We start from the raw sequence: 10,000 nt of genomic DNA, 5'->3' as shown, positions 1-10,000 counted from the left end.
CCGGGAAAGAGGGCCGCGGTGGCGCCCTCCGGGAACGCGGGGAGCGGGCGGGCGGCCGAGGCCGGCCCGGCCGGCCGGGGCCCGGCGGCCCTCGGACGCACGCACCGGACCGGGGAGGAGAGAGGCCGCTCCGGGAGAGCCCCCCCCGCCGGCAGCTCACCGCCGGCGGGCGCGGGGCGGGGGACCACCACCGGGGAACCGGGAAGCGATACGCACTGGCGGGAGGCGCGGCCCCGAGCCAGCAGCCGGAGGGACGCGGCGAGGCCAGGGCAGGGCGGCGGCGGCGGGGGAGACGCGGGCAGCGGGAAGGCGGCGGTGGCGGCGGCGGCGCGGAGGGGGATCGGACCCCCCCGCGGTCGCCGCCGCTCCCTGTCTCCTCCAGCCCACCGCCCACCCAGCGGGCAACCCTCACGCGCACGACGGCCACACGCCGCCCACCCGCCCGGCGCACACAGGGCCCGGGCCCGGGTCCGAGGGCGCGTCGCCAGGGGACACCACCGGCCGGGGAGGCCCGGTGGCGACGCCCAACGCGGCGAGGCCGGTTCGCGGTCCCAGACCGGGGACGGCGTGTGCGCGGGCCGGCCGGGCGGGGCGGGGTCGATCGACGTCGGCGAGGGAGGCGCTGCGGGGGCGGCCCCCGGCACGCCCATCCCCCCGGCCCAGGGGCACATCGCCGGGAAAGCTCCCGGGTGAGGAGGTGGGCCCGCACACCCGCGCACCGCTGGCGGCACGGGACGGGTGCGGGCGGGAGGCGGCACACAACGGCGCGGGGGCCGTCCGCCGGACGGACCCCCGGCCCCACCGCACCAGGCGCGCGACGGGAGGGCCGCACACTCACACGCACACACGGACGCGCGCGACCCCGGCGCCAGACGGCTGGCCCGGCGAAGGCCCTCCCCCGACTCGCAGGGGGGAGGCGCGGGCCGCGGCAGGCGAAGGGCGGCGCGCGGCCCCACCGCGGGGCCGGCGGACCTCTCCCTCCACACCGGGCGGGAAGGAGAGGGGGCTCTGCCTGCGAGCCACGGTCGGTGGCTTGCGCGCAAGGCGAGGGGCAGCGGCTGGGGGATCCGGCACCCCCAAGGCACCCTCGGAGATGACTAGAGAAGACTTTCTTCACCGAAGACGGGCCGTCCCCACCCATCGCCCCCCACGTTGGGCCCCCGCCAGGCGCCCGAGGGCGCCCCGGGGATGGGCGGGGGGGGCCTGCGGTATTGGTAAGCACCAGCGGGGGGGTTAAGGCACAGTGGGCCTCTGCGGCCGGGAACGGAGCCTGCCGCCTCGTGCTCACGGCGGCTCTGCCTCACCCGGGGACGGCGCGTGCTCCCGGCTCCGTGCTGCGTCCACCCTCCACTCGGGCGAGGAGGGAACGGGTGGGGCACCGCAGCGGCGACCGAGGGCCTCGGAAAGTCACGCCTTTTGAGTCGTCCGTTTTTTTTTTTTTCCGTTTCTCTTTTAAAGCTTCTCCGCCTCATCCCGCCTCACCGGAGCCAGGCTCCGGCGAGCGCGCGGGGCCTCGCGGGTACGCGCCGCGCACACCCGAGGCTTGCCTGGGCACCTAAAAGCCCAACACACCCCCCGGTCTCCCTCTGTAGAGGGGTCCGCGCTCTAGGGCGGCCCGCGGGGGGGAGGAGGTACGACAGAGCCTAACAACGGACCGCCGGGGCCCAGCCGCGGCTACGCAGCCTGGGCCCCCACCTCGCAAGGGCGACTTCCCTCGGCACCGGCGGAAGCAACACGCGGGCCCTCCTCCTTCCGCTCTCGCTTGCCTCACGCGGGTCTCGGCAAGCACCGGGGCGGGCACGCACGCGCGCACCCCTCTCTCACCCCCGCCTTCTCGGGATCAGGCACGGCACCCTCCCGCGAGGCGTGCGTGCTCTAAAGGTCTTACCCCGCTCGACCCCCCTTCTTTTTTTTTTTTTTTCCTCCACATCCTTTCTCTCCCTCCCGGCCGCACTCCTGTTTTTTATTTCTCTCGGCTCGAGGGGCGCACGCCCACACGCGTGAGCGGTGACCGGAAGGGTGGGCTGGGAACGGGGAAACGGCACCGCCACCCGGCCTCAGGCACCTGAGGGACGGCCTGGAGCGTTCCAGGGGCACCGCCAAAGGGCCACTCGAGGCGCACCGGCACCACCTGGGTGGGGCGCGCGGGTGCGCCTGACCAGAGAGCCCCCCCGCCGCGGGGGGCGGGGGAGGGCCCGACGCGAGGCAGAACACCAGGGCCACGAGCAGAGGCTGTCCTGCTCGGTCTCAGGACCCCGCCACCGCCGACGCTGGCCGCGAGGCCGCGAACGAGGGCAGATGAGCGAGGTCGGGCCGGATTCCGTGCCCCTGCCCCTCTGCGCACCACCGGCGGGCGGGGAGGAGGAGCGAGGGGCCCGCGCGCTGAGCGAGAAGAGCGGTCCCATTCGCCACGAATGTCCGTCCCTCGTCTTGGCGCGGCTCGGACCCGGCCCGGGAGAGCACGACAACACCACATCGATCGGGTCAGCCCAGGCACAAGCGAGGAGGAGAAGACCCCCCCGCCAGGGCTGCCAGGAGGCGGGCGAAGACAGCCCCGGAGAGGACCCGCTTTCTGCCTCGCCCGCCCCGGCTGCGGAAAGGTGGCCGCGAGGACCCCTGCACACGGAGAACGCCTGACACGCGAGGCACGTGGGCCTGGGGGAGGGGGGGAGCGGGGCACACTCTGGCGAGCACCGCGGCCACCGCGGGTGCCTGCGACAAGGGGCACGCGGGTCAGAGGGCCCGCGGCGCCCGTGCCACGCCGCCCTCGGGCACTGGAGACCGGGGGGAGGCACCGCGGCTGGACATCTGGACGCGCGAGAGCCGGCGCACGGGCCCCAGGCGGGCGGCTCAAGCGGGGAGGAGCGGGGGAGGGCGTGGGCCGTCGGTGGACCGGCGTCTACGGACCCGTCCAGGTTTCCCATCTGCTCAGCGGGAGTCACCCAGCGAGGAGAGCGTGTCAGCACCAATCTGGTGGCCCAAATCGCCCGTTTTGGGCGAGAGAAAAGCCACGCCCCGCGGCGGGAGGGGCCCGCTCCCCACGGCGAGCCCCCGGAACTGCGGCCCGGCCATCGGTCCGTAGCGCGACCCCATGGCCCCCAGCGCCCCGCCCCCCCCCCCCGGAGCTCCCGGGATCCTCTGGTCGACCCGCGGGACGGGGTGACGGAGCTGGCCGGGGCCGCGCGGGCGCCCAGAGCCAGCCGCCTGCGCTGCGGCCAACGCGGGCCGGTCGGGGAACCCTCGGAGGGGGGACTTGGAAAAAATTCTCGGGCGGCGGGGCCCCTCCGAAGGTCCGGGCCCCGCGCGGGTCCGTGGCCGGGCCGGGGCGGGCCGGGGGCGGCAACCTCGGCCCGGGGACCCCCGGAGCGGGACTTTGAAAAAATTCTCCGACGGTCCGGACCCCACGCGGGACCGCGCCCGGGCCCGGGGCGCCCTCCGCGGGCCACCCCGGACCTACGCCGGAGGCCCCGGTGACGACCGGGCCGCGCGAAGGAAGGCGCGCGAACGGCCGGGGCGTGCCTTGTCCCGTTCTTCTGCCTGCGCCGTCTCGGTGCGGCCCGGTTCGGTCCAGCGCCGTCTAAAACACGGCACCCGGGAGCGCGGCGGCGGCGGCGGCGGCGGCGGCGGCGGCGACGGCCACCGCCTCGGCCACATGAAGCTGCGGGCCCAATTCCGGAACGTGGCTCTGGCGCCGGCGCCCCACCGTGGCCGGGACGATCCCGCCGACGCCGCCGGCGTCCCGAGACGTCGCCTCGGCCAGCGCGGCCACAGCGCCTCCCATGTCGCCGGCGCCGGAGCTCCGGAGGAAAACGATGTCAAAGCGGCCGCCAGGTGGCGGCCGACAACCGGCGCGGGCGACAGCGGGACGGATCCGGATCGGCGGCCGGCGAGGGCGCGTCGCCGGGCGGCCGGACGCCCGGTCCCGTCCCGGCTCTCCCCCCGCCCCCCTCCCCCGCCTCCCAGCGCCGCCGCCGAACACGTTTCTCGGCGCGGGGCGGCCGGAAGGCGTTGGGGCCGGCCACGGCGCGGGGTCGGTTGGGCCAAGGGGATCCACCCGGCCGGGCCCTTTCCCGCCTCGGCCAGGACGATCCTGCCGACGCCGCCGCCGGCGTCCGGGAACGTCGCCTCGGCCAGCGCGGCCACATCGCCTCCCGCGCGTGTCGCCGGCGCCGGAGCTCCGGGGGAAGACGATATCAAAGCGGCCGCCAGGTGGCGGCCGACAACCGGCGCGGAGTGCAGCGGGACGGATCCGGATCGGCGGCCGGCGAGGGCGCGTCGCCGGGCGGCCGGACGCCCGGCCCCGTCCCGGCTCCCCCCCCGCCCCCCTCCCCCGCCTCCCAGCGCCGCCGCCGAACACGTTTCTCGGCGCGGGGCGGCCGGAAGACGGTGGGGCCGGCCACGGCGCGGGGTCGGTTGGGCCAAGGGGATCCGCCCGGCCGGGCCCTCCTCAGGTTCCGGAGGTGTGAGCAGGCTGTGTGGCTGGCTGCTTCTCCCTGACGGAACAGCAGTGGAACGACGGTACCAGCCCACTGCAGCAGCCGCTCTGGGAATGGTGCCTGAGGGCTCCCCGCGGGGCAGGGCCGGTAAACCCTCTCTGCCCCTGAAAGGTCTCTTCCTGCCGCTGCCCCTCAGTGCGTCGTCTAAGCCCGCCTTCGACGGTCAGGACTCCCCGCTCGTCGCAGACATACTCGTTCGCTTGTGTTTCCGGGTCTTTGTCGTCAAGAGAGCTAGGCGGAAGCGTCAGCCTATTCCACCACCTTGGCCCCATCTCCCAAAGTTCCGATCCAAGGGGGTCCGGCCCAGCCGGGCCATTTCGCCCCTCAGCCAGGAAGATCCCGTCTACCCCGCTGGAGCCCTGGAGCACCATGCCGGCCAGCCGGCGTGTCCCACTCGGGGGGGGCCCTGGGAGGGAGGGAGGGAGGGAGGGAGGGAGGGAGGGAGGGAGGGAGGGAGGGAGGACCCCGGGAGGACCCCGGGAGGACGCCGGGAGCCAGGCCGGGCTCGAGGAGACGGAGCGAAGGCCCCGGGCCGCCGTGGCCAGCGCGCGCCCGCCGGGACCGCTTCCCATCCCGTCGGCGCCGCAGAGCTCCGGAGGGGGACGGTATCGAAGCGGCCGCCGGGTGACAGCCGACGACCGGAGCGAAGGGCGGCGGGGGGGTGGAACCGGGTCCACCTGGGCCCCGGCCGGGGCTCGAGGGTGGCAGAGGGGACAGACTCCCCCGGGCCGCCGGGGAAACCTCTCGGGAGCGTCATGGGGCGCGCGCGCGCGCTCGCCCCCGAAAGGGCCGAACGGGGGGGGGGCGCCCGAGGGGATGAGCGTCCACCGGGGGCGGGAGGGAGAAGAGAGCACGTCCCAAGCGTCGGACGGGCAGGTGTTCTCCGATCCGTATCCTTTGGACGGACGCGACAAACGGGACGGGATGAGACCGCCAGTCCCCGAAGTTTTCCTCCTCGTTCTTTGAGTGCCCGCGTGGCGCAGCAGGCAGACCGGGAGACGTTTTCCGCCGTCGTCCCTGTCGCCGAGCCAACGGTACGCGTGAGGCGGGTTGAACGGGCAAATTGCGTCGGGAGGGAGGGAGGGAGGGAGGGAGGGAGCCGTGCGTTTGCCGGCATCCGCGTCGCAAAAGAAAACCACGGCCGCCACCGAGAGCGTTCTTCCTCATCGCTTTCCATCCTCCCGCGACGCGGGCGGGCAAACGGGGGGCGGGGGGGAGGCCGGGAACGCCTTCCCAGAGCCGGTACGGACCGGCTCTGGGCCCCCCGGTCCGACTGGGGAGACATCTCACCGAGGGAGGCCCTCGAGGCTCTCGGGAGCGAGGCCGGACTTAGTGAGGTCCAGCGGAGGCGCGGCGGGCCAGCCGCGAACGCCCGCCCAGAGGCCCTCGGGCGGCTCGGCCCGAGCGAGTGCTCTCCGGGCTCGCGGGCGGACTCGGGAAGGTGGCGTCTCCGGGGCGGGGGGGGGGGAGGGAGAGGGGTGAGTCGGCGTCTCGAGCATCGAGAGATCTCCGGCGGCTCCCGAATGCGGGCGGGCGGGCGGGCGGGCGGGCGTGTGTGCGTGAGTCGTGGGGGTGGGGGGTGGAGTGCCGGAGGGGGGTTGGGGGGTGGGAGGCCGAGAGCGGGGCGGTGGGGGGGTCGGAGGGTGGGGGCGGTGGGGGACCACGCGCCTCGGGCCCGGGGGTGGGGTGCTGAGGTGGGCGGGGAGTTGGCAAACGTTCCGGGTGGCCTGGTGCGTGTGCGCGCGTGCCTGCGCGCGAGCGTGCGTCCGTTCGCGCGCGCGCGCGTCTGTGCGGGGGCGCGTCTTTGCGGGGGCGTGTGCGCGCGTGTCCGGGCGTGTGTGCCTGCGTGTGCGCGCGTGACTGCGTGCGTGCGCGTGCGCGTCTGCGGGCGTGCCCGTGTGCGTGTCCGCCTGCGTCTGTGGGGGCGCCTGCGCACGTGAGCGCGGGTCTGTGCGTGCGTCTGTGTGTGCGTCTGTGCGTGTCTGTATGGGTTTGAGTGCGCGTCTGCGCGTGAGCGCGTGTCTGAGCGTGTGCGCCTGTGCCTGCGCCCGCGCCTGCGCCCGCGCGCGCCTGTGCCTGCGGGAGCGGGCGCGCGCTCAGGCGGACGGGCAGCCCCCCGTCGTCGCCCTCGGTCCGCCGAACGGGCGCCCCCTTGGCCGGATGGAGAGGCTTTTCTCCGCGCCCACGAGGGGAATCGCAACGGGAACCGTAAGGCCGCACGCCGGCGGCGCTAGCGCCGCCTGCCGACGAGGGCCGCCGCCGCCGATCCCCCCCCCCGGCCCGACCCCCAGCCCCCCAACTCGGCCCGCGGTGAGGGCCGGGGCCGTATTCGGCTGGAGGGGGGGGACGGTAAGGCCGAGGGCAGCGTCGCCGTTCCCGCGTTGCACGCGTCGCCGTGCCGCGAGCGTCTCCCGGGAAGCCAGAGGAGCGAGGTGTGTGAAGCCCGTGCCGCGCGCGCGCGGACCCGACCGGGGTGTTCCGGGACGACCGACCGACCGACCGGCCGACCGGCCGACCGTCGTCGTGGAAAGCTCACGGCGGACTGGACATCTGACGGGCCCCTCCCTGTCCGAGCCGACCTCCCGAGGTACGTAGGAGGGGAAGGGTACGGTAGGCTGGTTCGGCTGGAAGCCATCCCACCCCCGGGAGGCGTCGATCGACGGGGAGGCGGGACCGGGAAGGCACCGGTTTCCAATCGGACGATGGCTGAACCTTGGGCGACGGGTACGCGGACTCCTCCGTCTTCGCCCGAGTTCGCGACTCTCTGCGGGGGGAGCTTTCCGGGAAGCGGGTGACGGGCGCGCGTGCCGTCGTCCCGTGAAGGCGCGCTACTACCAAGAGGCTCCGAACGCGGGCCGTCCTCGGGGGGCGGTTTATTTTTTCTCAGTCGGGGGGGACCCCCGCCACAGGGAGAGAAACACCCGAGTTGGAACGGTGCTCGGGTGGGGAGTAGGGCGTGGCGGTGAAGACTGACGTTCGTCATCGTCGTCGTTTCCGTTTAGATAGAGAACTGACTGCGGCGCCGCTGCCGTCGCGTGCCGTCGAGCGGCTCGGGACTCGGAGCGGCCCTAGGGGAGAGAGTCGAGCCGCCCCACGGGCTTCCCAAGGAGGAGCCGGCGGATCCGAACCGCCGACGATCTCGGTCGGCAGCCGAGCTCCGAGCCGCCGCCGCCGCCGCGCCGCCGGGGCTCCGTCTTTGCACTCGGTCTCCGGTACGCGGCGAGTTGGTTTCGCCCGAGGGGCGGAACGGCTCTCGAAGAGGAAAACCCGGTTTCAGAAAAGGAAGGAGACAGGCAGAGGGAGGGGGAGGGGGAGGGGGTGGGCGGGAGGGGTGGGGGAGGGGAGGGGGATGGGGGCAGGGGAGGCGAGGGGGAGGGGAGGGGGAGGGGTGCGGGAGGGGAGGCGGTGGGGGGAGGGACGGGGAGGGGGAGGGGGGAGGGGAGCGGAGACGAGGGGAGGGGAGGGGGAGGGGGACGGGGGAGGGGGGAGGGACGGGAGGGGGAGGGGGAGGGGAGGGGAGGGGAGGGGGGCGGGGAGGGGGACGGGGAGGGGGAGGGGATTGGAGGGGAGGGGGAGACAGGCATACCTGGACGCCGAGCCAGCCCGGTGACGGCGTTAGGTAGAAGAAGGACGGTAGGCGCCCACGCGCTCACGCCCGTGGCTGCAGATACGGACACGCAGGCGCGTGCACGCGCCCGTGCGCGGGCGTGCGGTACGCACGTGCCTGCCCGTGCGTACCCGCGCGGGTACACGCGCGTAGGCGTGGGCGCGCCCACACGGGCGCGCCCGCGCCGGTACGCGCGCGCCCTCGGGCGCGTCCGTGCCCGTGCGTACGCCTAGGGGTGTGCACGCGCGGGCGCCCGCCTCTACGTACCTGCCCGAGGGCGCGCGCGCGCGCGCCCGCGCCTGCACGCGCCTGCACCTTCGCACGGGCACCTGCGCGCGGACCTGCCCGCGCCCCCGCCTCTGCGTGGGATCGGCGAGAGCCGAAAGCGGTACCGCCGCCGCCGCGTTTTCAAGATCCTTTGGCTCACGCGCCCCCCCACCCCCTTCCGGCCACCTTCGGGGGGAAAGCCCAACTTCACGGACGGGCGGAGCGGATAGCCCTTCAGCTGCGCCTCCCTGAAATAGAACGGGAGGAGTCACGAGAGCCTTAGGAAACGGAGCGAGGCGACGAGAGGGTGCGTCGAAAGGCGGGCGTCGAGAACTCCGGCCACAGGCGTTTTCCTTCTGTAGGGTGTAGAAAGCACCCCGCCGCACGCACCCGGCGTTAGGGAGCTGTCTCGAGGGCCGCGGTTTCTACTCCGCCGACTCCTTTCAGTTGAGACGGGGCGCCTCCGAGCGTGTGTGTGCGCGCGACCCGAAGGCGGTCGTCGAGGGACGACGGCACCCTCGGTCCGCCGAACCCCCGCGCCCTCGGACGGACGGGTGGAGAAGCTCTCCTCGACGTCACGGAGGCGGTCCCGACTGAAACCGGAGGGGCACGTGCCGGCGGCGCTAGGCCCGCCGCCGCCGAGGACCGCTGGCGCCACCCCCCCCACCGCCCACCACGCACCCCCAACCCCACCCCGCCTGCGCCCTTGCCGTGGGCCCCACGCTGGCGATATCCGGATCCAGTCCGACGTGGCCGCCGGCTGCCACCCGCCAGGCGGGGAAGAGGTTTGGAGGCGGCGGAGGCGGTGGGGGCGGCGGGGGGCGGCGGGGGTGTGGGCGGTGGGGGGCGGAGGAGGAGGAGGAGGAGGAGGAGGAGGAGGACGGACGGACGGACGGACGGACGGACGGAAGGACGGGAACGCGCCCGCGCGCGCGTGCGCCCGCACCGCAGGGTGCCCTCCGGAGACACGGACGGGCCCACGGAGCACACGGAAACACGGAGATGGACGCGAGGGGGCGCGCGCGCGCGCGCAGCAGACACAACCCCGGGACGCCCGGGAGACACAGAGGTAGGCGCGGGCAGGCAGAACACGCGGGAACGCGGACGCGCGGCACCCACGGACACGGTCCGCTCGCGCACGCGCACGGGGGCCCGGACGCACGGCGACTCGCACGGACGGCGCGGCCGAAACACGGGAAGGTACGCCTCAGGGGCACACGCCCGTGGATCCCCCCAACAGAAGCCCGCCCGCGGCCAACCCCCGCCGCCCCCCCCCGAAGCGGGACGCCCACCCGCGCGGACGGAGGGAGGGGCGCGACGGGGCGGACGGCCGCGCCGCAGCGCTTCGGAGGACACGGCGCCCCCGCCACACACGCGCGACGCGATAGACGCGTCGCGCGCGAGACGGGGGCACGGGCACGAGGTACGTACGCCCGGCCGCGCGCCCGCGCGGCATCCCGAAGAGGGCGCGCCGCACTCGGACGGACGGGGCCGCGCGCGCGCGCGCGCACCGGAGAGGCCACGCGCGCACCCGCGCGGACACGTACGCGCACGCAGCGGCGGCGGCGGCGGCGGCGCCCTCCGGCGACACGGACGCACGCCCGGGGCACGCGGAAACGCGGAGACGCAC

The sequence above is a fragment of the Loxodonta africana genome, unplaced genomic scaffold (genome assembly GCF_030014295.1).
Source record: "Loxodonta africana isolate mLoxAfr1 unplaced genomic scaffold, mLoxAfr1.hap2 scaffold_512, whole genome shotgun sequence".
Taxonomy (NCBI): Eukaryota; Metazoa; Chordata; class Mammalia; order Proboscidea; family Elephantidae; genus Loxodonta; species Loxodonta africana.
This window is presented reverse-complemented; position numbering follows the sequence as displayed.